The 27,669-nt window shown below is 40.0% G+C and overlaps 1 long non-coding RNA gene across 6 annotated transcripts in view; it reads right to left on the bottom strand.

Moving 5' to 3' along the window:
• Window positions 1–27,669, bottom strand: part of LOC106031698 (uncharacterized) — a 524,145-nt gene that overhangs the window by 471,026 nt on the left and 25,450 nt on the right. For all 6 annotated transcript variants that reach the window (XR_010832897.1, XR_010832893.1, XR_010832898.1 and 3 more), the window contains one exon: window positions 2,979–3,102. This is a non-coding gene — a long non-coding RNA (uncharacterized lncRNA). The remainder of the gene's footprint in view (window positions 1–2,978; window positions 3,103–27,669) is intronic.

Here is a 27,669-nt window from a genome sequence, read left to right as displayed (position 1 = left end):
TGGAAGAAAAAAAAATTTGGCTTATCTATACTAATTTTGGTGGTGTTCTGACAATTCCTGCCAGCCTAAATTTTGGCTAAAACAGTTTTATATAGTGGCACGAAGTTAAATGGAATATGTGGTGTCTGGCCACACTGAGGGATTAGTTTTGTCAGAATAAAGCCTCCTATTGCTGACTTAATGACTTGGCAAAAGCACTGTAAATAAAGGCAACACTGAATCCGCCAATTCCCAGCTTGTCAAGCTCCTCAACAACCAACAAACCACAAAAGTAATTATAGATAGTTAAAATGCAAAGAGCAGGAGACCATTTTCTAAAAGGCACAATTACTGTATCCCTAGAGGCTGGGTTTAAGTCTACACCCTGAATTAATTTCCATTCATTTCCATCTGAAATTTGTTTGGCTTTCCCAAGATGCATGTTTGAGGTATTTCCTATTTATCTGAGACTTTATCATGAAGGAACTTGCAGTACATATTTCAGTGACATGTTTAAGTCCCTCATTCCCATGAGGATTGGCAATAGTCAGCCTTCCGCGAGGCAGGCCTCTAATCAGCCCCAAATAGAGACCTTGTTTTCAGTATCTTAATTTATGTTTTTCAGAATCAATGGCGTTGCATTGTCTCCAAAAATTACTGCTCATTTGTAGGGATATGTCAAGAATCCGTGAATCTGTGGGCTGCAGGGCCTAAAGATGCTCCTGTGAACACCTAAACTTGTTTTCTGTATAAAAACATTAGGAATTTCACCAAGTGCCTACAAGTACTTGTATTCCTCAGCACATTTATTGAGTTTTGAAAAGAAAAAAAAATAACTAAAAAATCTACATAGAAACAAGTTTGAACCCAGCTACATATATGTTGTAGCAAAAGAAAATGAAATGTGTGAGCCTTTTTACGTTGCCTATGCAGCGGAAAGTGTTGAGTTTATGTGAGAGCTGGAGAGTGCCCTTGCTCTCAGGAAAGATCGACCAAAGGACAGGGAATGAGAAGAGACTATAACCATTTGAAAGTGACTAAAATTAAAGAATATAAATAGTTATCCATTTAATTGCTGTCCAGAAAGCCTACAATGGGAAACTCTAGTTTCCCCTCTGGATTTGCACGCATCTGTGCATCTATTCTGCCCCAGTGCTACTTCTGGCTGCTGTGTCCATGCAGTCCCCAACTAAAGGCACAGCTGCCACGCTCTACCTGCACTGCTCAGCCCCCTGAAAGCTGCTGACCAAGGGCATTCACACCATTTAACTTTACTTAATGGGGCAGTTAAATCCCACTTTGATACCTGACTTCCACATACAGTCACTAAAGAGAGGCAGATTCCTGAAATGGGTTGTCTGAATCACCCTCCAGAAGCTTCATTTTCCTCCAGGGAGCCCAGGTTCTCAGCAAATATTCTAAGAACATCCTTTACTATTTCACATTTTTGGCTCTTAGGTAGAAAACGTATCATTCTTTCACAGTGGATAATTTATTCAGAGGCATTTTCCAAGTCAGAGGATCTTCTCTCAGCTTCAGCTGAGCTTCTTGGTAAATTTGCCCTACGCAGAACAGCAAATACAAGGAGGACAAAGCTGAGAAGTGTTCAGCTGCAACAGTAAAGAACTCTCTGGGGCTATCCAAACTCCTCCACCTCACTTGAACAAAAGAGAGTTTAAATTTATGGGGAGGAGGGAAGGGGTGTTTTTTTAAAACCTGGAAACAGATGGTTCCTATCCGTCCTGTAGTTTCATCTACGACTTTCCCAGGACACAACAGCAGCCCCGACAGATGTTGATTTCGATGTTGGTTTGCACAGGTCCAGACCATTTCTACCATTTACTAACGTGAATTTTGTGAGGTAGCTCAACAGGTTAGTAACCACAGCCATGCTGTTTTCACCTCCACACCCAGGGAACGCACACATGCATTCAAAGTGCCTCTAAACTATGATGGGATTACAGAATTTGAAATCTGCTGAGGCAGATTAAACATCTCCTACTAGAAAGACCTGAAAAAAATGCAGGGTATGCCCATGTATTGGCTAGAAGCTCTAAATTTTTTTTTTTTTTTTACAGACCCATAGTAATTTCCTTCAGACCTTACAGTGTTAACATACTAATAATATCCATGCCTTTCTTAATTACCTTTCTCAGGTCTCAGCAAATGATAGACCTCTAGGGATCCATAGACCATAATCAGAAAATGATCCGTTAATGACTTTGTAAGGCCAGACCCTCAAAGCGGTGGCCCTCCAAAGAAGGACATACTTTAATAACATTAATGTATTATGTAATAGTTGCCTATTCTTCTATCTTACATAACAGAAATAACAACTAATCTCTGTAATCCTTTGCAACTACATTTGTTTAAACTGCCACAAAACCTGCACAAAGCACATTGGGGAATTCTGGGTCAGCAGAATGGTGAATCCCAGGCTCAGTAATTACACACAGCTACAGTATGCAAAATATACCTGAAGGTAACATTTATTTTCATATGGCTTCCTCCACCGGGAGGGTTACAAAGTGCCTCATGCAGAGCTAATCATTCATAGTTCAAGCAACCAGGGAAGGCACTGAATGAACCCTCATTTCAAAAGGAAAGTAATGTAGACGTTAGTACTGGAAGTTTTAATGGTAATGCACACTAGAGAGAAATAGCACTTAGAAAAAATGTACTAATGATACTGTCTGCTCAATAGAGACATCAGAGCAATGATTTCTATTGCGCTTTTGATCCTGTACTCTGAAGGTGAAACTTTCAGTTCAGGAGCTGATGCACAAGTTTTTATGTGGCTCTCATTAGCTATAGTTTGAAACTTTCAGTGGTGGTGCACGTGCTTTTGCTATACTCTATATGGAAGTAAATTTGAGGCAGATGGATCTTATTAAAAACAACAACAGCAGTCTAGAAAAACAATTCATGCACCACTCAGGAGTTTATTTGAACTTTCCCCTGAAGACTTACAAGTGTTTTCAACCCAAAAGTACACTTACCTAGAAAGTCATGTAAAGTATGTTGCAGACATGCAAATCTGGTTTGTAAAATCAGGTCAAGGCAGTTATTTTGGCCATATAACAGGCAAAATCCAAGGTAGTCTTCCAATGTTAGGACACTGACCTGTGAGAAAAACAAAGCCACTAGAATTCAAGACCACTTCTCAGGAGTGTGCACAGGAACAGATTTTCAGGTGATAATCCTCAACACCAGGTGCCCAACTCACAAGGCAATGGCCATCTTGTGATTTTAGCTAGCATGAAAAAAAATTTTCTGCATTTCAAGTCCTAGCCTTTCTTGCTGGGACTGTGATCTTTGAAAAACCTGGTCCTTAACGACTTACAAGTAATCCAAGCAATGTTTGGCTACGGTCTGCAGCTGAAATATGTATAAATTATACACAGAACAAACTCAAATGCCATCCGTGCTTCAAATGGTTTTTAAGAATGTATTTAGAGTTCTGTGAACAATTTGCAAAGTAAAAGAGGCAAAGCATGTTTCAAAGTTCTTTGACTCCTACACCATCTTTACCTCTACATTGTTTTCTCCAGAGATGGAGAACAGATGGACAGTGCAAGCACACATCTTTCAGCAGGGGCCTTTGCTTCCTCATTCATAGGGTTATATGAGCAACATAGGCTCTTCTTTGTTTTACAGAAACATCCTAAGCCCAAAGATCAGGACTGCTTAACTATTTTACAGTAAATGATGAGGAAGAAACACAGAAAAAATATGAGCTTATTGAATGATGCTGTTACTTGGCAAGATTCATCCATCAACCTGCCACTAGGGTGCCTGCTGAAGAGTAACACAAGACCCGCACATCAGCTGGTGGTTCTCAGTAACAGCAGGAGGAGCTTTAAGTTTACTTCTCCATGGAATAAGCCCCAAAGTATTTATACTTTCAGTGTGTACTTTCAAACCACTCTCTGGTCCCTTCCCCTCACACTGGAGACTGTGTGGGAGCAATCATGTACTTTATGGTCTGTTTCAGCACCAAAAGGCAGCTATCACCGGGGCACTCACTCCTCCTTTAAACCAGCACAGTGGTTTCCCTCTTCATCTAGAGTTACACAGTTGTTCTAGCTCCAGTTGCATTAGCACAGATGGTAGGAGGGAGAGCAAGCGAGCGACATGACATGGAAGCTCTTTTGTAGCAGCTTTCAGCATTCACACCTATGCTGTTGCACCAGGAGCACTTGAACAGGGGAGTAACTTCACAAAGGTGCCACAGACTAGGCACGTGTATAATGAAGGGATTCTCACCATAGCTATTTCATTATGCAAGAGGCACTTTATTATGGGTTAGCTGCCATCACTCTCTCTGATAGACAGGAATGCAGAGGACCTCTGCTGTAATTGGTTTTCCTTTGCACTGATGAGTACCTGGCAGAGAAAATAAATACGAACTGTCCTCTGCCAAGGGGGTATCTGCCACCTACCATGAGTTCATAGCAGTAACATTTTTTAGAGAGATTCACAATTGTTACAATTGCCTTTTCTTCACGTCCATCAACCTGACTCTCTATTATGCTTAAACAAATATGGAAGGGGAAAGAGGATAACAAAAGAAGGGCAGTGGAGATTTTGAGTCAAAGGCTGAACCTTTTTCCCCCAGTCTTTTGAAGACTCTGTCTCCACTCAGAATACCAAATGTCTCTGCAAACATGACACACAAGCAGCACATGCATGCCATTTTGTGGGTGGCACACATGGATACGTGAAAAGTTTCAGCTCCATAAACAGGGATTGATATTAACACACACATACACACCAAGAAAAAAGAAAGGTCGTCTAAGGAGTACTTCCCAAAATTCACAGCAGCTAGAGGAAGCTTCAGTGGCTTCGCCGGCTATTCAGACACCTGCAAAAGGCTTGTTTTCACAGCCCTTCTGTGAAAACCTGAATACCTTTTGCTCTGTGCTGCACATCATCTTACAGAGCTTCTACTGCTAAAAATAACACTTTTGCCTTTCCAAATTTTCAATTGGCTGAATTCTGACTTCCTAAAGGTCACTTCTCTTGGCAATTTTAACTCATATAATACAGACAGAAATGGTACAGAATGCTTCAAGCCACCTGGCTCTGAAGTAACAGAAGGAACTTAATCATGGAGGTGGGAAAGGAAAATATTTTGTTGTAACACACGCCTTACTTCTTGTTTGGAAGACTGTGGGATAACTCAAAGTTTTGACAATGCATCTGCATTTATATCTACTTGTGACGAGAGTTCGCATCAGCTCAAACTCTGCATTTTGCCTGACTGGAAACTCATTAATTATAATGTAGAAGCACTTTTTATATAATAGCAGTTCCTCTGTAGAGAAACTTCATCCTTCCCCCAACCCTAAACAAGCCAACCAGCATATGTGCCTAAGTGGAGATAGGCACCTACAGAGCTCGGAGGCTATGTCCCCTAGCTGGTGAAAAGAAGAGAGTTAACTCCAAACAGAGACCTGGGATAGGTGCCCTAATTGTGCTCTGAAGGAGCCTCTCTCTCCCCATCCACTGCAGACATAGCCAAAGTAAGTAAAATGAATAATGAAGGAACAAAAGCATAAAGAAAGTCTCAATTCAAGAATTAATGTACTTATTTTAACTGAACTAGCTCAATCTCCCCTATGTACAGCCTGAATTATCTCCCTTAACACTGAAACAAACAAAGGCAGAACAGAGTTACTGCTTTCTTCCTGGTAAACAGACAGGTGCACGCTGCTTGTTGGAGGAAAAGAGTCTCCTAATAGGATAATATAGTTTGGATTATATTAGTTATGGAAAAATTGAGACGAGAAAGCCACAAGGGCATAATTTTATCAGGAGACATGGGGCTGATTACTACAAAGTGCTGAGCATTTGCAGTTCCAGATGAAGTCACTGTGAGTTACACGTGCTTTACAAAATGACCCCTACTGTCCTTTTGAAAAAGGACAGAAGGTAGATTTTCCTACTACACATCATCAACTACACTGTTTCCTTCACTGAGTATTTTTAAATATAAATCTTTAAGATATGCAATCAATAATGCTAGCCATTCAAGCCTCTATGATGACACAGAACAACAGTACAATTCTTCATAATCCATATACAGAATGTAGAAATTGTACAGCACTCCATGAACATGCACTGCTGCATATTCGTACAAAGCAACAGTACTGTGGAGACATTTCTCGAATGAAGATAGATTCTCTGACCAATGTAATGAAAAGAAAATTAGGACTAATGAAAAGATCAATCATACAAAATTCAAAGACTTTCAGGTATTTCTCAAATTAGAGATCAGAGGAAAAGTGCTTTGATGTTGCTAGGATTCTCCAGTGTGCCTAAGGGGCCAGCACACTGCTCCATAAACTTTAACAGGACCAGCTCTATATTCTTGGTTCTGACAATGGCACATGCTCACATCTAGGAGGCCTTCATGTTGGGCTAAACAAAGGAACACGCAATGCTAGCTGCACCAAACAGTGTGCTTTGAAACCTGTCCTATTACCCTATAGTGAAAATAAAAGTACTGCAGTATGAAGGAACAAGATAAAAACTTGGAAATTGAGAGAAGTCTTGAAAAACCTTTGCACCTGTGCCAAGGGAACATCTCTGCTGTATCATCCCAGTCATAGTGATACTTAAAGTGACTCAAACGGTGAGCCAAGAAGTAAATAGAATGATAGAATCATTCAGGTTGGAAAAGGCCTCTAAGATCATCTAGTCCAACCTTTAACCTAGTACTGAAGTCCACCACTAAACCACCCTACTAAGTTCTAAACCTACACATTTCTGGAAGACCTCCAGGGATAGTGATTCAATCACTTCCCTGGGCAGCCTGTTCCAATGCCACACAACCCTTTCAGTAAAGAAATTTCTCCTAATATACAAAATAAACCTCCCCTAGCACAACTTGAGGCCATTTCCCTTCATCTTATCACTTGGTGTTTGGGAGAAGAACCCAGTCCCCACCTCACTACAACCTCCTTTAAAGTAATTGTAAAGTACAATAAGGTCTCCCCTTAGCCTTCTCTTCTCCAAGCTAAGATCACAATAATGTTCATTGTTATAAATGAAGATTCAGCTTTAGGTCACAGGGAATATGAGATAAATATGAAAAGGAAAACAGTATTAGGGCATGAGGGTGACCTTTTGCCATTGTACAACTATCATAAGTAGCATATCTGCAAGTAATACGCCATAGCCAGTGGTGTACAACTATCACAAGTAATGAGTCCACTGTCACTGAAAAAGAAACACAGCACTTGAACTCCTGTGGCTTTTGTTGGCCAAAGCATTCAAGGAAGCTTCAAGAAAAGAGTTTTCCAGAGCAGGTAAAAAGAAGATAAAAAATCGCTACCTGTCTCACAGATCTGCTGAGAATCTGGGGACAAGGACTGAAGCACAGGCAGAATTGATTTTCCTTATTATCAGACATGGGAAACATGGCAAGTTGGAAAGGGCATATGCCTCAAAAGGGATCCAAGTTTAGAATGCATTGAGTAGAGGCTCCATGAGAGCATTCACAACTGGTACTCTGAGACAGAGGAAACTCAAATTGTGCTCCCTCTGAAAAGTAAAACTAATGTGCTTAAGCATAAAAAATTAAAATAGCACAGTCTGCAGGACAAAACTGAAGTATATCAAGGAAACTCTAAAAGGAAATTTACCTCTTTACAACTCTGAACAACTCTAAATGGCAAGATTTTAAAAATTAACTGTCAATCCCATGCTTTCTCTGAAAGAGACATATGCCATTTCATGACACCTATGCAAATTCCTATGTATGTCTAACTAGCAGATCTCCAGCAATTGCAACGCGCAATAGTTCGGAATTCTGGTGTGCATCTGTTCTGTTCAATGTTTTCAATAGCTGACTATATCTGAATTTTATTCCTATTTGCACTTGTCTCCTTGGTACCCTGCATGCCAAAGTCACCACTGAAATCTTGGCAGAGGCTAAATTTTAAGGTGGAGTAATTCATCAGTAATGCAACCCGTTAGAATTGCAGATAAACTGCTTAAATGCTAGGCGCATTTATGCAAGTTGCATATAAGAAATTCTTGTCATTGATTTATCCTTTGCCAACCAGGAAAAAAAAAAAAAAAAAGGACAAAAAAAAACCACACAGGATTTCATGAAAAAACTACTTTCATTCCATTTGGCAACACAACACGTGTGTGTGAGAGTAAACTGTACTTTTACAGGCATTCTTCCTTACCCTGAAAGGGGAAGGAATACAGATCATTGGCATGGGGAATTTTTATTCATTACTTTATTTCTTGGCTTCACAAAAACATTAATTCATTGAATTCTTATAGTCATACTCACTGATGAAAGGGTATCACCCTTTACTGTACCATAAAGTGCTTCCTGCTGCCCTCCAAAGGCACTGCTCTAAATTAAAAGATGATTAGACTCTCTAAGGTGACTTTGTGAAACAGCAGTATGTGTTTACTTTCTCTGCCTTCTAAATCAACCTTGCTCAATTTAGAAGTAAAGAAAAGATGTTTTTCCTAATTGCTAGCCCTGAAAAATTCAAACAGTTTTCTGAGTCTCCAACTGAGTCTTTAAGGCTTGTGTATCAGTAACAATAAAGATGGGGAAATAGTTAATGATTCTCAATGACTATAGCAAATAGTTAATGATTCTGTGAGCTACCTGCAAGCAGAATAGACTCCAGCTCACTCATCCACAGCTGTGCTGAATCTGCAAGGCTGACTAATAAAAAGCAATAAAAGTTTATTTTTGTCACCAAAATGATCAGGCATAATTCAGAATGCGTAGATACTTCTGCCAGAAAGTGACTTATCTGCAGCTTAACTTCATACAGCAATAAACCAAAGTTTTTCCTTAAATGGCACCCATTACAGGGCACAAATGTCAGCATGGGCAGCAGCAACTCAAGAAATTCTCCCCAGGATGAGAGGCTGACTGGTTTTATTCTAATGGAGTTCAGCATCATCCCTAGTGGTTGGCTTCAGCCACAGTCAATGCAAATGGCTCCCTGTCCTTTGGAACGTTTTAAATTCCACTCCAGAAAAAAAGACTAACCTGCAACCCCAGCAGGCCCAAGAGGGAATCTGCATTCTTCCACGTGAAAAAACAGAGCTAAAGTCACACAGCACCGAGTCACCAGTTATTCTCCTACTGAGGGGCACAAGTTTTCAAACCTGCTCTTCTACCACCGAGGCTCAACACGTGGGCTGTCACAAAACTGGTCTTAAGAAAACTCAAGTGAAACTGCAAAGCTGAAAGTGCAGCATTGATTGGATTGCACTTCCAGACACTGTTAGCGATTGCTGGGGACTCAGCACTCACAGGAATTTTGGTAGCTGCCACTGCCCAGAACAAAACACCTCTAAATTACAACCATTTTCTATCTGCCCATCAGAAGTCACAGGATTACCTTTCCCATGACACCCCAGATCTACCTTTGTCCCACGCTGCTTCTAGAAGCAGGAGACAAGCTTTTCTTCACAGTTTAGACATAGCTGCTGGGCTAGCGTGCTGCTGAGTGGAAATTAAAACTCCACTAAATAGCCATTAAGTTGGGAACAATTTAATTTAACAAATGAATATGACAACACTTATTCTAACTTTTTCTACAGCTCACTTGTATATCCCAACAAAAGGCACGTTTCTTGCTCACACAAACTCTTCCACATTCAAATATACCCCAACCTGATTCCACACTGGTGCTTGCATCAGCTGGCTGACATATTTTGAGACTGGTTTACTTTAACCCAGCCTACAGGCAATACAATCCATATTTCCATGTGCCACATAAGTGGAAAAAGCATTTCCAAAAGAAATCTGCTCTTCTGTTTTTGTTGCTGATGTCTGAAACAAAGGAACATGTGGAATGAATCACATGGAACAAAATAAGGTAATTCAGCATTTTCTTTGACGATTTTAACAAAATTCACACACACTTTTTTTTTTTAATTTACTTGACATTCTACCCAATTTTAGAGAAGATAACCAAAATGAACTACTTACTATTATAACACCACTAATGGATTTCACATTGACCTCAGCCCAGACCTGCATATTCACTTCTCTATCTTCAGACAAGGAGATCTGTTTAACTTTATTCATCACCTTGAAAGGTATTCCTGCTGCCTCAGTTTTAGGATGCCAAAAGATGGCCTGTGTGAAGAGATTACTTCCCACGTGATCAAGGAAAGAAAAAAGTTCTCCTGAAGGGTAGTTCAGAGCATTCAGAGCAGGAGCTCTAAGTAGGCCCTCAGAGTACCCCCTCTGATAACGCTCTTTTCCCCCACTGAGTAATCAGAGAGAGTAGAAAGACTAAATTCTGTTGAACATGAGCCAGCAGCGTGCTTTGGCAGCCAGGAGGGCCAACCTTACCCTGGGGTGCCTCAGGCACGGCACTGCCAGGCAGTCAGGGGAAAGGACTGTCTCGCTGTGCTCTGTGCTGGTGCAGCCCCACCTCGAGCACTGTGTGCAGTTTTGGGCACCACAGTATAAGATATAAAACGGTTAGAGAATGTCCAAAGGAGGGCAACAAAGACGTATGAGGAGCGGCTGAGGTCCCTTGGTTTGTTCAGCCCAGAGCAGAGCAGGCCGAGGGGAGGCCTCATGGCGGCCTGCAGCTCCCTCACGAGGGGAGCAGAGGGGCAGGCGCTGAGCTCTGCTCTCTGGGGACAGCGACAGGACCCGAGGGAACGGCATGGGGCTGGGACAGGGGAGGGTCAGGCTGGGTGTGAGGGAAAGGTTCTGCACCCAGAGGTGGTCGGGCACTGGGACAGGCTCCCCAGGGCAGTGGTCATGGCACCGAGCCTGCTGAGTTCAAGAAGCGTTTGGACAATGCTCTCATATACATGATCTTATTTATTTATTTATTTTGGGTGGTCCTTTAGGGACCCAGGAGTTGGACTCGATGATCCTTGTGGTTCCCTTCCAACTCAAGATATTCTATGATTCTTACATGATGTCCCTTAAATTAGGCAGTTTCAGTATCCTTTTACTGACAAAACAGAACATTTTGGTTGTTGAAGCTTTTCCTGATATTTCAGCCTTGAATTCAATCAAAACCAATCTATTTGCATAAAAAGCCCATTTGAGCATAGCTAGCAAGAAGTGCCAATTTGTCAGTCCTGGAGGTGAAGCAATTTTTATGAGCAGAACAGATCTCTCATGAGCAGAGGCAGTAGAAAACTGTCAGCACAGTCACACTTCCAGTGCACTTCATAAACCACTGGCATAGAAAGACCACCAAGTGATGGAAGACCACCTAAAGTGATATTGAATTCATTTCAATATCCTCTGAAACCCTGCTGTCTCCACTTAAAATCGTAAGACAGGTGTAAATATGTATTAGCACAGACTTGCATTTACTAATAACTGGAATAAACCCAGTGATATTTCCCATTGGATTTAACTGGCAATTAGCTTCACAGTGATTACAAGCTACATAACTTCTATTGCCACCCTGCAATGTATGGGACAAACTAGGACCTTATGGTGGAAACTTTTTGTAACTCATGTTAACTTCCTGGATTGTCACAGTGAAGAATTAATGCAGTAACTTCATGGGAAGATGTACCAGCCATTATGTACTGAACAATAGCTCATGCGGTTTCAGACGTGCGAATATGCTCATCCAGCAAAAGCAATTAAATACACGCTTAACTTTAAGTAGTCCCACTGGAACCTATTACATCTAAGAAGTAAGCAGCAATCATGAAGGAAAATGTTACTCATCCTTCTGAAACAGCATTTCTATAACTGAATGTATCTTGCAAGGCCATTTTTGAAAACCAAGGCACACAAGGACTGGACCTTACACACTTAAAACTTTCTCTCATGATGCGCTATTGCAGTTCACAAACATTTTACCTAATGGCATGACCCAGCTAGAACCTTACATCTCAGATGCTACATTTTAGTCAAATGGAAAGCTGAAAACTTGACGTCTGCCTTATTTATTTATTTGTGGCACCAGAATGACCTTTAGGCCAATGACCTGAACAACAAAGGGTTTTACTCTAGCCGAAGTTTTTATAGACCTCTTGCAGCCACCAACCTTCAGAGCCAAAATATATAGAAAAAAGTGTTATGATTAATGCTATATTCTTCTTCCTACAGAGGTAAGGGTTGTGACAATAAGCTCTAGATGATTTGCAAGGCTTCATCTTACTTTTGAAAAAAAAAAAAAACTGCTATTATTAAAATATCGAGGGCAAATACTTTAACTGAAGAGTAAACACTTTACAATATTTATTATTTTTCATCCTCACAGTGAATATAACCTATTATTTGAAAGTCTCCAAATGCCAATACTAATTGCAGACTTTAGACTGGATTTGTTTGATCCAATTCTGTTTTCTTCCACTACATTTAGTGGTTGAAAACCTCCTCTGGGTGAGTTTATCCAGAACAAATACACACCTTTTTTTTTTTTTTCCTTCCTAACAGAAGTAGGACAAAAGTCATACCAGGGGAGTGGGTAGTTCAGAGGTTAAGTACCAAGAATCTGTTGGTTACAGATAACTTGGACCAGTGCTGAAAAGACTAGGTCCTAAAACTGAGGCAGCAGGTGTGTGTGTGTATATATATATATATATATATGTGTGTGTGTGTGTATATATATATATATATATGTATGTATATACACACGCACACACACTGAAGCGTGATCAAAAAAGTTAAGACAGATAGGCTTGCTTGCCTGGAGATATGAAGTGAGGTTTCCTGGCATTTAACTTCATGGATGCTCCTCCACATCCCCTCTTCCAAAAGCTGGGGCAGACTTTCTACTGCTCATTCATGCCCTTAGTGCAGGGCTCCTGGCTCCTCAGGCCAGCATGTGTGCTCTCAGCATTTTTCAGCATCTGATGCTCTCCTTCAGGCCTCTTCCCTACCTATACATACCAAAAGCAGCAGCTAGAGTTGCTTCTCTTCCTGTAGAAATGCCACACAGCATGAAATATCTCTAACTCTGGGCTCTACCTACCTGTTGCAAAACAATACTTTACCATAGCCACACTGTCAGGACAAATGATGTGCAGACCTTTCTAGCACCATCTTTGCTCTATGTTTTGCTCTAAGTGTTCTGACATTTCAGTGTTTCAGTCTTAAAGTCCTGGTTACCAAAATCATGTTAATGAATACCACGGTTTTAATTTAAAAAGGCATGTTTGCCTGGTTGCTGGGCAAAATTTGATGGAATACAAGGAACACACCCTGCTGTCTCAAAAGCCAATCAAAAAAGCAAAGCAATTTTTATGAGCTTAGAATCTGCAATCTTAGTGGTTGTTTTTTTGTTGTTTGGTTGGGTTTTGTTTGGTTTTTGCCAGGACAAGTATGGTAAAGTTTTCAGTCAAACATTAACCAGAAAAAGACAGTAAAAAACAAATAGTTTTTGTTATAACATAGCTGCTTAAATGATTAAAAAAAAAAAAAAAGGAGGTTTCTCAGCTGCAAATATGGACTTTGTGGACAAAATGAAGAGACTTGCCATGCAGCAAATTACCCATTACCAAATATAAGCCACTGCCCCAGTTAAGGCAAAGGAAGAATTTCATCTTGAATTTCTCATTGCTGAAATTATTTGCCCAATATAAATATTATTTTAACTATTAGCTGGAGGGAAGTGTATGTATCTACGTATCTATGTGAAAGAGAAAGAAAACTGCCTCACTTTCATCCTGGATCCCATTTGCTTAAAACCCCACAGTTTCTGTAAACTGAAGTATGGAGTAAAAGAAACGTATTAATGACAACAAAATTAGTGGTAAGAAAAATACTTTGCACTTATGTCTCAGGTACATTCCTAATTCTGACTCTAGTTCATCTTAAAGCCCACCCGCCAACACCCTTGGCTCTTCCTCATAGACCAACTCCAAGAAACAGTTCAGTTACACATCATCCTCTTCAGCTGTGGTTTGGTACAGCCATTGCCTTTTCTTATAGCACTGCCACAATAAATGCCAAGCATCTCTCACTTTTCTGTGAAAAAACTACTGTGCTGAAGAACTGGGGTGGGGACACGATATGAGGACATCTCATTTAAATAACGAATGAGAGAAGAGCATCATGATGGATGAGGCACTCAGTGGACCAGCTTCCCTAATAACACACCAACCCAAACCACACGATTTTTTTCCCCCCACGTAGCTCAGCTCATCACGCATAATTCTATCTTTTGATTCCTTTGAGAATGAACCACCGGGGGATATACAGAGGGTGGTAAGCTGACATTTCTCTCATAGGAATTTTCTGATAATAGCAATTGTAGAGAATAGCCAGGGCCGTATAAAGTTTTTAGTCTGGGTTATATGAGGTAATAAAGTCAGCAATTTTTATGCACTGGATAGATCACACACCCAGCAGTAAGGTTTGGTGAGAACTGAGAGAATCAAAGATCATTCTTTTGGCAGCTGCTTGGACACAGATGAGTCAGGCCTACAGCAAGATGTCCACCTCGATGGCAAAATGACAACACACGTCCTCACAGAACACATCCCTTCTACTCTGCACTGCCAAGACTCCCCCCTGATGCCCCCCCCTGCATCCCAGTGACAGTCCTGAGCAATGTCAGCATCAACAGCAGTATGGAACAAAGGACAACTTTCTTGGTTTTCTGTTACAATTTCTAATGCATGCCAATCAAACTTGTGTAGGTTCTACTGAGTTATAAATCAGGTCTGGAGCACTAACAGTCAGGTGCTACTACAGTGCCTTGATCTTGCAGGTAAGCATAGCCAGTTTGTGACCCTTGTGGCTCTCCCCATCTGGGCAGGCAACAGAAAAAAACCCTCTTTGAAAGAAAAACAGACAACTGCCTGATAACCAGCTCAGGATTTTGACTTACTAGGAATTACATGTACTACTAACCCAGATGACACAGGGCGACAACCTTAAAGGCAAGGGTGCTTAGAGCTACAGCTCCTCACATGTGGCAGACCTCATTTTCCACTCCTGGTACAGCACATCTCCGGGCTTTTTCCCACTCTCCCCCGCCTTTTATCGCATTTTAAAAGGTACTGAGTCTCTTAATTAGTGTCGAAGAAACCATACAAACTAGCTGAAAGCAGCTTTTCTGCCACTGATCACTGACAAGCTATTAGGCCTGACATTTCCTTCAGCACAGTATTCCTTTGATTAATGCAGCTGCACAATTATTTTTTTTTTTTTTCAAAATTTGTATAATACTCTCCCATGACAGGAATTGATTTAGAAATACAAGGCAAAGACTAAGAAGAGGTGGACTTTCAGTACAGTAAAAAAAGGTATAATGAGGTTCACAGTCACAGCCAGGGAGGCTGTTATACTGGTTGTGAATCTTGGACAGTTTATTACTGACTAAGGTAATAGGATGGATCTCTTAAAGGCAGAGGGGGCTTAGCAGCACTTTCCTGTGATGGGAGCCTGCTGCTAAAATGGTTTAGAGGACAGAAGCAGCTTTCACTCATGGCAGACCATGTGCAGCAATTCTTCTCATCAACTGGACTATGAGAAGGTGGTAACTGGTACGACAGATCCCTTATAGGAACCAAGACTCTCAGAAAGCACCAGGCATTGCTGCAAGAACACAGCATGCATCAGGCTCCCAGACTGACATTTATCTAATGCATCCTCTAATTCCTCTCCCTTCCTATCTACTGCCAAGCTTCTTTGCTCCTGTTTTCCATCTCACCATCCCACTCCAGTGGCAAATAAAACACTGATTGAATGCTAGGATCTTATAAGATCAGATCTCCCTCTTTTACTGACAGCTAAACCATGTCTTCAAAAATAACTGCAGCACTCTCTAAACCAAACTTCACATCAACCCTTAGGAAACTGCCTCCATACAAACTATGCCCTTATGGGCCATATGTTCACAACCCTTTTTGTCCCACTGCTGCCCTTCCAACAGCAAGGCTGGAGGAAAACATCTGCCCTACGCGCTGCAGTCACACAGCTCACAAGGCATTCAAGATTCTGGCTCCTTTCTCTTCACAGCCAAGTTTGCTCCTTTCCTTTTCTTTTGCATGTCTGACTCCAGCTCAGCATAAAAAGGTATACAAAGGCTGCCTCTTCGAGTGATCTGTTCAACAATCTCCCAGCTCTTCTTATGTGAGACTGCCAACTCTTCTTCAAAGGACTTGCACAGAAATAAAGCCCTTCATCATACTTTCAATCTGAATTATTAAAAATGTTGCTTTTTTTTTTTTTATCTATCTTGTTGTTCTCTGTTGAGTCAAGCGGCCTCCAGCTATCTTCTCCAAAGCTTGACATACACTCAAGCCTCCTTTGAGTGAAAAAGATTTTCTTGTCTTGATGCTTATATACATGAAATATAACAGAAACTTCACAGCAATTCTACACTTCGTGTTTTCAAGTCTGAATGAATTTGCAATATGAAAGACTCAACCAGAGGGTTTTGGTCTGGATTTTTATTTACAGCTTTTCTTTGGCGAGAAGCCACCACCCTCTCTTCATGTAATCATGGTCCCATCTCCAAAATCATCAGCTGGAGGATATGTTGGACTGAAAAAAGGGACACTTGGTTGTTTGTTGTATCTGAAGTTTCCTATATGGATCACGGTAAAACCCAAACTGTTTGATGACTCCACCTGAGGTACTTGAGGAAACAATCACACATGACCTTACAGTATGTGTCCACCTATGCCTGGGCTCTCCATTCCTCCCTTTCCTCAAAGGGAATTTTCAATCCATTAGCAAATTTGAAATTTATGCATTTCCAAGAAGTTGTATGAAAAAGGGAGCTACAGAGGGGAGAGTCGTCTTAACTGTAAAATCTTAGACGACAAAGAAGTTTTTGTTCCCTACATACTAAAGATATGCAAGCTATAAAATCAGCTCAGTCCTCAATAAATGCCAGAAAATCCAGTCCACACCAGTGATTGACTGGGAAACCAATTTTAGAAGAACCAGGCTTCACTAGTCCCACTGGTCATCAAGCAATGTGTCTGAGAAAAGTGACGCAATGTCTGATGGGCAGGTATGCCTGGCACCATACAATGCCTAGGGACAGGGATATTACCTACAGACAGACTGGTTCAAATTCCTTTTTACTTCAGCACTGAAAGTGAAACCTGTGTCTTTCTGGTCCACACTGTGTGCCCTTGCCACTGGGTTTCTAGCTGCTCTTGTGCTACAGTGTCTGTTATTTTCAGGTACTTCTGGAACTGTGTAATTTCCTGGACACTAACAAATTTCCATGAAAGGTTTCAGACTCAGTGACTCAGCTTTTTATGAGGAAAAATGACATTGACAGAAATTTCTCTGCCAGTTGTTACACTGGATAACCCTCAGCAACTCAATTCACCTGTTTCCCCCGTTTGAAACAGGGCCATAATACTGACCTGTTTCTCAGAACCTTCTCTGAGACTGATAGGCAAAAGCATTGCGTAAGAGAGAAGTATCGTTATTACTATTATTCCAAGCATCACAGAAATGATGAAGGCAAAACAAAACACTATGAAATCCACTGAGGTAACAAAATGAAACTATGCTTCTAGAAGCCATTCCTCTGGCAACAGCTTTTAACTGTTACAACTCTCATTTTTTTCCTTCCCTCTGTGTGGCAACCTATAGGGTTGGTATAATTCCCCAATATAAAAAGTGAGAAGAAAAGATTTCATTCCTTAAAGTTAAGTTGGCAAAACAAACAGGAAAAAAATTGCTTTCATAGGCATATAAACAGCCACTGATACTTTCGTCTCTCAACAAGATTTTTTTCCAGCATCTTCTTAAGCACACAAATAATCAATCATTAAAAATCTCTCCATATTGCAAACACTATTGAGAAGTATACACTTCACAGGTAGAATTCCTTGGTATCACCAAATAAAACTTAAATTCTGGTAACACAAGAAGACTGAGCAACTCACTATCCTGCCGCTCATATAATCAGCAAAATAATCCACATAGAACAATGTTTTACAGAAAAAAAAAATCCCCTTCAATAAAGTATCTAGTACCTATGTATTTAAATATCATTCAGCAGAGATGACCGCCCAGAATTATTTTTCACCACATTTAACTGAGATTGTAAAATTGTGCAATGCAAGGAAATGTTCAAGACGTACAAAAACACCCTTCCCTTCTCCAGATAGTTCTAGAGGTACAAAAATGCCACCTAGCCTAGGAGCAATGACAATTTTTAAACACCAGCCCCATCAGGCTGAACAGCCCGTTGTCACAGAGGGATTCAGAGCTTCTCTGCAAAACCACTCTATTAGAAAGGGTTAGACTTCTCTGTTATTTAAAAGGAACTGTTTTTGCAGTAATGGCTCATCTACTGTGTGTTAAATCCTTTAGAAGATGAGCTCTGGGGAAATGTTGTTGCAGTGGTTTAGGCCAGTACCTCTTACTGCTATCCATACCTGTGCTGGGATGTAGTCTGACTCCCAGAGGTATTGCTGTGTGGGAAACATCAGCAACAGCCCTGGCTGCTCCACTTACAATCCAAATTGTTACCTGAAACCACCAACAAGGAGTGCTTTTCATTCAATGCCCAGACCACGAAGTGGCAAAAAAAGTACAATGGTGAGTCCCATTCTATCAGCCTGGCTATGAAAGGCAGGACCTCTGGAAGAAAGGCAATAGGAAAGTCCTGAGAGGGAAACTTCTGAATCCCTTACTGTCTGGTGAACGTAAGCTGGGCTCCTGACTCCAAGACATCAGGAACTGGGAGTGCCGCTCAGTAACATGGAATGGGAAGGATGGAAAGCTAACTGCTTGGAAAGATGCTATGGAGAAGGAAAGCTGAAAGATTATCTTTTAACTGGCTTACCACCAATATGAATCAACACATTTCAAATGACATCGAGAGATGTTAACTAGCTAAGACTGGTGCTGACTCCAAACAAGCCCATTACAATTTCAGATAACAAAGAAAACACCGCCAAATCTCAAGAGAAAAAGCCTACTTTACTTGACACAACCCTGGCTTTGTCTGGATCAGGACAGAAACTCCACCTATTACATTAGTACTTTATGTCACATTCCCTTGGTGCTTCATAATGATCAGGACTTAAACTTACAAATTCTTTCCTGTTATAAAACTTCTGCATGCAGGTGAAACAAGAAATACACACATACACACAAGTACCTGCAAAAAGAATAAGATGTATGCATTAGAATACATTTGTAAGCATAAAACTCCACGTTACATGGTAGTATAAGCACAGAAAGCCAGAATACCTAGCAAATAAGGAAAGGACAGTGTTACATTCTCTGGTTTTTGGGCTGCTGCAGTAGGTTTTGTCCTGATCTTCTTCTTCCTCACAGTTCCAGAGTGTTTCAATTAGCCAAGAACCAAAGAATGAAAATCCTTCTAGAATCAAGAGAAATAGCACAAATTATGTCTCCTTTGGTACCTACAACTTCCTTTGCTACATCTTTCATTTCCAGAGTCTTTTTCAATTAAGAATCAATACAGCATGATGAGAAAAAAATACCACACTCCCAAAAGATCCACATAGTTTTGTAAAAAGCCTTTAAAATGTTCAATAATTTCCATCAGTGTACTAAAGTAATTTAAAGGCCTTTGGAAAAGATTCAAACTCTGTGTCTAAAGTAGAGAATTGTTTCTGTAATTGAAAGAGCAGCAATACACAGGTACTGTAATATCACATGGACTCTTGGAGATTAAGCAATCAGCTACACTGTCAACTCCAAACATAAATGTGGGTTGCTTTTTTCTGCAACTGTTGCTTGCAAGGTGGTATCTTATTATTTAATTAAATACAATTAGAGCATTTTGCACAGAAAGTTCCATATCTCTAAAAAGCTCTGTGTAGGAACTGGTGAAAAACTTCCCAAAGAGATTAATTCATGAAGAGGGGAAATAAAACGTTAGCCTTTCTGCTGGCCTGTAAGTATAGTTTCATACTATCTGCAAAGTGAACTCATCTATTCATCCTACAGAGCGAGTTACTTCCATACCTCGGGCATAGAGCAGATCACTTAAAGAAACTTATTTTTAGCTACCTGTATTTTCTCCCTAAGATGGCTAGGTGGTTGCTTCATGGAGGAGAAAGCCACCCATAAAAACGAAAGTATTTAAATTCAATGACCCACCTAACAAGAGATGTGGATCACAATAACAAAATAGGTCTCTGATAATGAGAAGCATTAAGATGACATTATTGGGGCATCCATCTAGTCCTTCAATACTTTCAGATACTTTATTGAATCTCACTTGTCAGAAAAGCCCTTTGATTTCCAGCTCTCAAACAAGAATACAACCATTTCCTTTTCTCAAGTGGATTAGTCTGTTTCATCACTTCCATTCCATCACAGGCAGGCAGCTAACTATATGATGAAGGAGAAACTGAACTTCTGCAAAGTTCAGAAGTTATTTAGGGTCAATACCTATCCAATTTAGGCACAGACTTATTATGATTTTGATGATTATTATGATTAACATTATTATTATTATTATTGTGCTGTTTGTTTTAATCTGGGTTAAATTTGTTTATCTTGCCCTGAACAAACCACAAAGTTTAGTCTGCCTTTTCTAGTGAACATTCTCACTTTGGTAGCTTATTACAGCCTTCAGTCTCTAATTAGTCATGCAATCTGCTTTTGCATATAAAAAGTGTTCCCATTGACATTAACTGGTGCCTCATTTGCCAAATCAAAGATGAAATCCAGCCATTAGTGGCTTTCCTGTTTTTGTTGGTTATGCTTATTCACCACTCATTGTCTCCAAGGCTGTTTTACATGGCAGTGCTAATTCGGGGGATCAAAGCACTGCATCATTATGATGTAAGCTCATTTCATGCTGTGCTTTATAAGAAACTGACGAGTTGCTTTCGTGCCCAAAAATACAGTCCAAATATGGAACTCAAAGCTCTTTTTTCTTCTTTTAAAGTCAAAGTTTGTCTAGTGTTGTTGCTCTATACAGCTTTTTATCCTGCAATATAACCCTGCAAGACAGAGACAAATATTAGAAAGGTTTACAGGGCTGTATATGATTGTTCTTGCATAACCAAATTGGTTGGGCTGTGAAGTTTGGTGACTTTTCTTCATTAACCAGCAGAAATGGGAAGAGCTTACTTAGTACAAAAAGACAAGCACAACAGAAATAATCAAAACACAGTGCCCTGTGCAGAATCAAAGCTTATAGAAAGAAAGAGGGCAAAATAACAGCATGGTAAGGATAAATTACCTCAAAGCTGTGAAAGACAGATACAGGAAAAAAAATGTGATACAGAAGACTTACTTCCACCACAGGGGTATGTATTTGAGCTAGGTCCTTAAAGAATGCTGCTGTCAACAGTCACTGTGACTTGGCTACGTGTCTTTTATCATTACTTTTACACGGTGTTCTGACTTTACCTCCTTCAAACTGGCAAGGGAAACTATTCAAACGCAACCACTAAGGGATTTGGGGGCAGGTGGGGGAGCTTCTCCATGGTTATGCTTTTGAGCATGTACAAACAGCATTTTCTCAATGATTCTGAAGAGTGCAGTGACTGGATATTCTCAACCCTCACTCACCCCACTTTAAATCAGAGTCAAACAGTGAAAAGGACTACTCTGCAGCCACAGTGCCACAATGAAAACGTGACTGTTTCTGTCATAACCGGAAGACCCTAAAGGTCATCTGTCTTTTGAACTCTGAACTAATTTGCCAGCATTAAAATTCAAATGCAGAGAATTTGAAATGTGACAGGAATTTTGCTTTGTCACCGAAGTACTCACTGGCTGTGTCCTCCCACAGGCTTGCCGACGTCACTTCACTTGCATAAAGCTCTGTCTCATCACTATCCACTATTGCTCTACAATAACAAGACCTATCACCTCTTTTTGTACTGTGGAAACAAACTGTACTTGTCAGGCTATCCGTATAAATGGGTTTCATATACCCAAATGCCTTGGAAGGGTCGAGAAGGGGCAAGGCTGTTAAAAGACGACTCACCCTACCTCCCTCAGCTCTACAGGGCAATGAACAACGCAAAGATGATGAGTAAGAAGGAGAGATTAAAAACATACCAGTAGTATACAATCTTGAAGAGTGATCATAGAGATAAGTACAGATTTCAAACTACTACTTTGTCAGCATTTCTGTAAGTCAGATAATTTTTCCAAATATTGGAAGATATTCCAGGAGAGATTTATACACCCATAACCAGACAGTCTTAAAAATATATACATACAGATACATATACACATACCTTTCCCTACAAATTTTCCATAGTTTTATCTTTTGTCCACTATAGCTACTTTTACAGAAAATGCCATCTAAATTTGGTTTGAAGATTGCATACCATAAAAATAAGAAAAAAGGCCAAACTGAAAAGCAGCATTTACTCCTCATCATGGAACACCATAACTCCCATGGCATTCAGCATCTGTAACCCTTTCACTATCACACAGAACTTCAAGGACACTACGCAGTGTTGTAGGAGAACTTCAGAAAAGCAGAGAATCCCTGTCCGTTAACTTAACCTACTGGCAGAACTCAAGTGAAATACCATCATAAGGCCCAAAACCACATCCAAACACTGTACAACATACTCTAAAATCCTATGAAAATAATCAAACAACAGCCTGAGATACAGCTAACACAGCCACTACCACTCTGTCAATTTGGTTAATGAAAGACACTGTCTCTCTATGCTGCTCCTTTTTTTTTTTTTTCTTTTAATCTTTAGATTATCATGGCTACAACAAAGATCAGCTCAACTCTTTAAAGCTTAGTGACAGATTATTCTGGTTCTCCCACTGGCAAGTATCAGTCCCAGACAGAATGAAAGAGCTGCTTAATCCCTGCTTTGTCCTAGGACTTCACAACATACATGACACCCACAACATAGCCCTTGCAGACCTGGGCCATAATACTGAAGTATAGCAAGCTTGTTTAGCTGTTACTATTGTACAACAATAACTCTCAGGATGTTATTTTTGTAGAAACAGCAATGTTTAGCTGCGCTACTTGAGGTGTCTTTCTCCTAACACCAATGTCCAGTAAGACACGAGCCTCTGACAAGAGTTGTTTAAATAGAAAGAAAAGGGAGGGATGAAAACAACCCACCAACATTTACAAGTATTGTGTGGTCGCTCCTCTCAAAGGCAAAAAGCTACACCACACGTTTGAGAGCACTCAGTGAATACCGCTGTATAGAGAAATGCTCCTTATTACACAGAACTGGCTTTAAGTCTGTTTTGAAAAGAAGGTGAGGGGTATAAATGGAAAGACAATTTTAGAAGTGTAGTCATAACAGAGGAAAATACAAAAAAATCTAATAGGAGAACTAGAAATACAAATTAGACAATAAATTAGAAATCTAACAGATAAACTAGAAAAATCTAAAGGAGGAAAAGATGAATACACCAAAAGAAAGGAGGTAAAGAGAAATGAAGATAGAAATGTGCAATTTAGAGTTTGTAAAATATTCAAAAGAGTTTTATTTCTTTATCACCACTAAATTACAAGAAAATGTAAATAAGCCAGAATGTATAAATGAAGGTAAATACCTATGCAAAGCACTGTCTGTCAGGTAAAACATACACAGTGTTACAGAGCAAAAGCCGAGAGGGATATAGCTCTTGCTCAGCTTGCACACAAACAACACTACCTGTACGGTACACTGAGACATTGCTTTTGATCTGCTGTCCCCCAGAAAGAAACCTGCTACAGAGAAATGACCCCATTTGAATATTTTACCACTGAAATACGAGCCTTTGGGGGGCTTTCCATAATGTACACATTCAAATCTTAATTTCAAATTTATTCTGGCTTTAATTCAAGCATACTGCCAGACCACTTGCAAAGCTACCACACATTAGCAATGACAAGGCTTCTGCCTACAAAATCTCTGAGGGGTGAAGAATATTTATGTCATGTAATAAACCACAGTCTCCCCACTCCAATCTCTCATACTTGTTTGTTTATGTAGAAATAGAAAATGGTGAGGAAGAAGATATCAGGCCTGCTTTATCAAGATGATTTCTTTTGATCCCCTTTTTCAAAATTCTTACTGCCATAAATTTTTATCTCAGTAAGATTTTTTTCTCCCCTTCTTTGCAGAGAAGTGATTCACAGCTACAGGACCTGCATACGCACATCAGCACACGACTACTCTTTCTGCCTCCATGATGTATGTGCCTCCAATGTTGAGGATACAGAGGATCCCAGTGATTGCTAAGCACTAATGTCCAGTGCAGAACAATAACAGAAATAAGCAGGACCTGGAGCTTCTGGAGTGCTCCTCTCTTTTACACAGCTCTGGTCTTCATCTTTCTGGGCACAAATTCCAAACCGCAACCAATGCCCTGTATAGGACCATTCCCTCTGAGGAACACACAGTAACAATTTACTTCCCTCATATCCACCATCAAATACCTTTAGCTGGATTAACTTCTGTCCCTTGTGATGGTTCTAATCACAGGGGCTCAGGGCCAATCAAATGTGAACATCACCTAAGGCTTTGTTCATTGTGGGCTTCATAGTATCAACCCCTGAAAAAGACAAGATCCTGCACTTTGTCGCATTAGTGTATCAGATGAGTTTAGGATTAATTGATGGGTTTGAAGTATCTCGAACAGCCATATGAACATGAAATTAAATTAATTTCCAAATTCCAGTTCTTTACAGGATATTTACGTAAAGACAAACTTGTCTTCCATTCTCTAAGAGATACACTGCTCTGCTCCTTCTGCATTTTAAAATCCCTCTGCGGAAATTCCAAAGTGGCACTGAATACAGCAGCAGGAAAAAAGGTTATATTGCACAGAGCCAGGGAATAAAAAGAACCATTGGGCAAGATCATTCATTCAGTAAAGGGAAAAAAAAAATGGAAGGGAAAACAACAAGAAATCTCTCTTTAGGAGATACAGACCACGGAATGGTTGAGGCTGGAAGGGACCTCTGGAGGCCATCTGAGCCACCTGGAGCAGGGTGCCCAGCCCCACACCCAGGTGTTTTTTGAAGATCTTCAAGGAGGGAGACTACACAGCTTCTCTGGGCAACTGTGCCAATGTGCAGTACCTCCCTGTTTATTAAGCGTATTGCTCTAATTTTATCCTAAGAGAAACTGTGTCACTGCAAACACAGTCCTAAACTCTAATATTGACAGACTTGGAAAGGCATCTTGTCAATTCACTAGACAAGAGTGCACACAACACATTAAGAAACTTCAACCAAGTCACTGGGTTTTATGTTTTTTTACTCATTCTTTCTCTAGAAAATTGGAGAATAAATAAGGATGTCTAATTGCCAACACTAGCAGCAAGTTAGAATAAAGAGCAAACATGAGAAGTTCTCTCTATATTTGCATCCAACAGAAGAAATCTGTTGTGTTTCTAATAGATTAGATGCAATCACAGGATGTCTACTTACAGTTCCTTGCATTATATAATAAAAAAAAAACAGTTAAACCAAAAAAAACATACAAAAGTACCTTTAATAATACTGGGTTTGGAAGTTTGATTAAAATATAATGCAAAATAGCTCTTTAAATATACATTTAAAAAAAAAATGGATCCTAGACTTGTGCACTACCAATGGGCAAGTTTTCCAAAAGTCTGTGTTGCTTTTCAGGTAACTGTTTATTTACCAGTACCAGAGAAAACATCTACATCTCCTTGAAACCAAACATGGAAATTTTTCCATCAACGTCAGTTAACTTTGGCTTAAAATTTAAATAATGGATGCATTTCTGTGTAGAGCACAGGATTCTCTGCCTGTCCTGATGCCCTCAAGATGGGCATTTCAACACTCACTTGGAAATTTTCAATAGCATTTTCAGCTTCGGATTGAAATATCTTGGTCTCATTTTTTTCAGCTAAACAAAAAAAATTGAAAGATATTTTAACAAGAGGCTACCTTCGCTCAGGGGATCAGAAATGGGAAATGACCTGCGTGCCAAATTAAGAAGAGGGGATGTTAGCACATCGTGTGCAGGCCTGTGATTTGGGCAGGTTTCAGGCAAGCCTACAAGGTAGTAGTCTACACAGCACCTGCCCCTTATGAGAGTTGTCTCCAACAGCAGACGTGGTTTGCACTTTTCTAACTTCACCCACACATTTTTCAAAACAAAGAAAACCAAGCATTTTATTGACTTAATACATGAGATAATGGTCTGAAAAATCCAATATGCTATTGAAAGATGGCTATTGTTGAAGATCCTGGCAGTTCAACTAGGCACTTTTCAAAAATGAATCTTGAAACCACTCATCCCCTGCCCCTTTATTCTTTAAGCACCCATTGATTGAAACTATGATGTGCATCTTCAAGCACAAAGGGTTAATTACTGTGTGCTACTATTACTTAAAATAATACCGGTAGAAAAGGCAGCTATGATAGCCTATTGTGCACTTACTTTCAAGAAGCCTAAGCACATTTTCTTTAGAAACCACATCAATTTTAATGTTCCTGGCAAACAAAGAAATAATTACCCTTGCACTCATTAGAATCAACAATGTGCACACAATTTAAAAAACAACCAGAAAGAAAAATATCCATTTCAGCCTACTTACACTGCAATGAACTCCCTAAATTTAACTTACAGTAAACTTTAGCAATGAAACTTGTCAATCCTCTCTCTCTCCCCCCCTCTTTCACTTTATTAATTCTTTGGTAAAATATAGCTAGAATTTCTGTAAGAAAGCAGGGCCTTATAAGTAAATACAGGCATTTGAAATGCCATTTCTCAGTATATTCTACCAGTCAAAAAAATATAAAAGATGACACACAGAAAGCCAGAAAAACAGAGAAAATAGAGGATAAGTTAAAGAGTATTTTTCTGAGATAAGCCTTTCCACAGCACTTTCTATAAAACCGTTCATTGCTGGGTAGCTTAGTAAGCATTCCTGTGTGTTCACATAAACAAGAAAACCCCCTAAACATGGGATTAATTCTAAGGAAACTCAAGTCCCACTGAGCAGTTCAGAGAAGACAGGTTGTGGCAGGATAAATGATTGCACAGTCTGGAAAGCAATGGTAATAATAGTAATATATAATTATTCCCAGCCTTTCTTGGGTTTATTCTCTTGCTCCCCAAACACAGAAACGCTGGAGAAAGCAGCTGTTTAGCTCATTTGCAGTGCTTCCTCCAGCCAAATCATGAAATACACACTGAGGAGATACAGAATACAGTTGCGTCCCCTAGAACTGCAAATAGCACAGAGCTATGAGCCTAGGAGAGAGAACCTTCAGCAATATAACTGAAACTTAACAGGAAATCAGGCCTCTTTCACCAATGCTTCTCTGGGTATTTCCCCTAGCTTTACCTCAGATTACCTGCTTGGCTGAGGATGGAGAACAACCATTCTGCCAGGTTGGCAGAAGTGCCCTGCTGGATGATTGTACGCAATAAGAAATTGCTCCTTGGTCCAAATAGGATCAGATGGCAGTGATGGTCAGATATGCTCTGCTCATACACAAGGACAATCATCAAGCTGATCGTTACTGCTGAAGTCACTGGTAAATTCAAACCCAACACACACACACACACACACACACGGCTTTCCATACAAGAGAAAAACAGGCTTGAAGAAATGAACATCAGTAAGAACAGATCGCATTTCATCTCTTGAGAGAAGCAATTGTGTGAAAATTATCTTCCTTGTACAATTAAACTTTAATTTTTTTTCCTTGCATGCCAAAGGATGAACAATCTAACAAAACAGCTAGCAGACTGAATAGGAAATAATACAGCTTATTGCATTTCAGATTAGCTATGCTTTCAGAAAAAGACTGCTCCAGCATGCTGAACAAA

The sequence above is a fragment of the Anser cygnoides genome, chromosome 7, assembly GCF_040182565.1.
Source record: "Anser cygnoides isolate HZ-2024a breed goose chromosome 7, Taihu_goose_T2T_genome, whole genome shotgun sequence".
NCBI lineage: Eukaryota > Metazoa > Chordata > Aves > Anseriformes > Anatidae > Anser > Anser cygnoides.
Note: the sequence above shows the minus strand (reverse complement) of the source record. Positions and strands in the feature narration are given on the sequence as shown.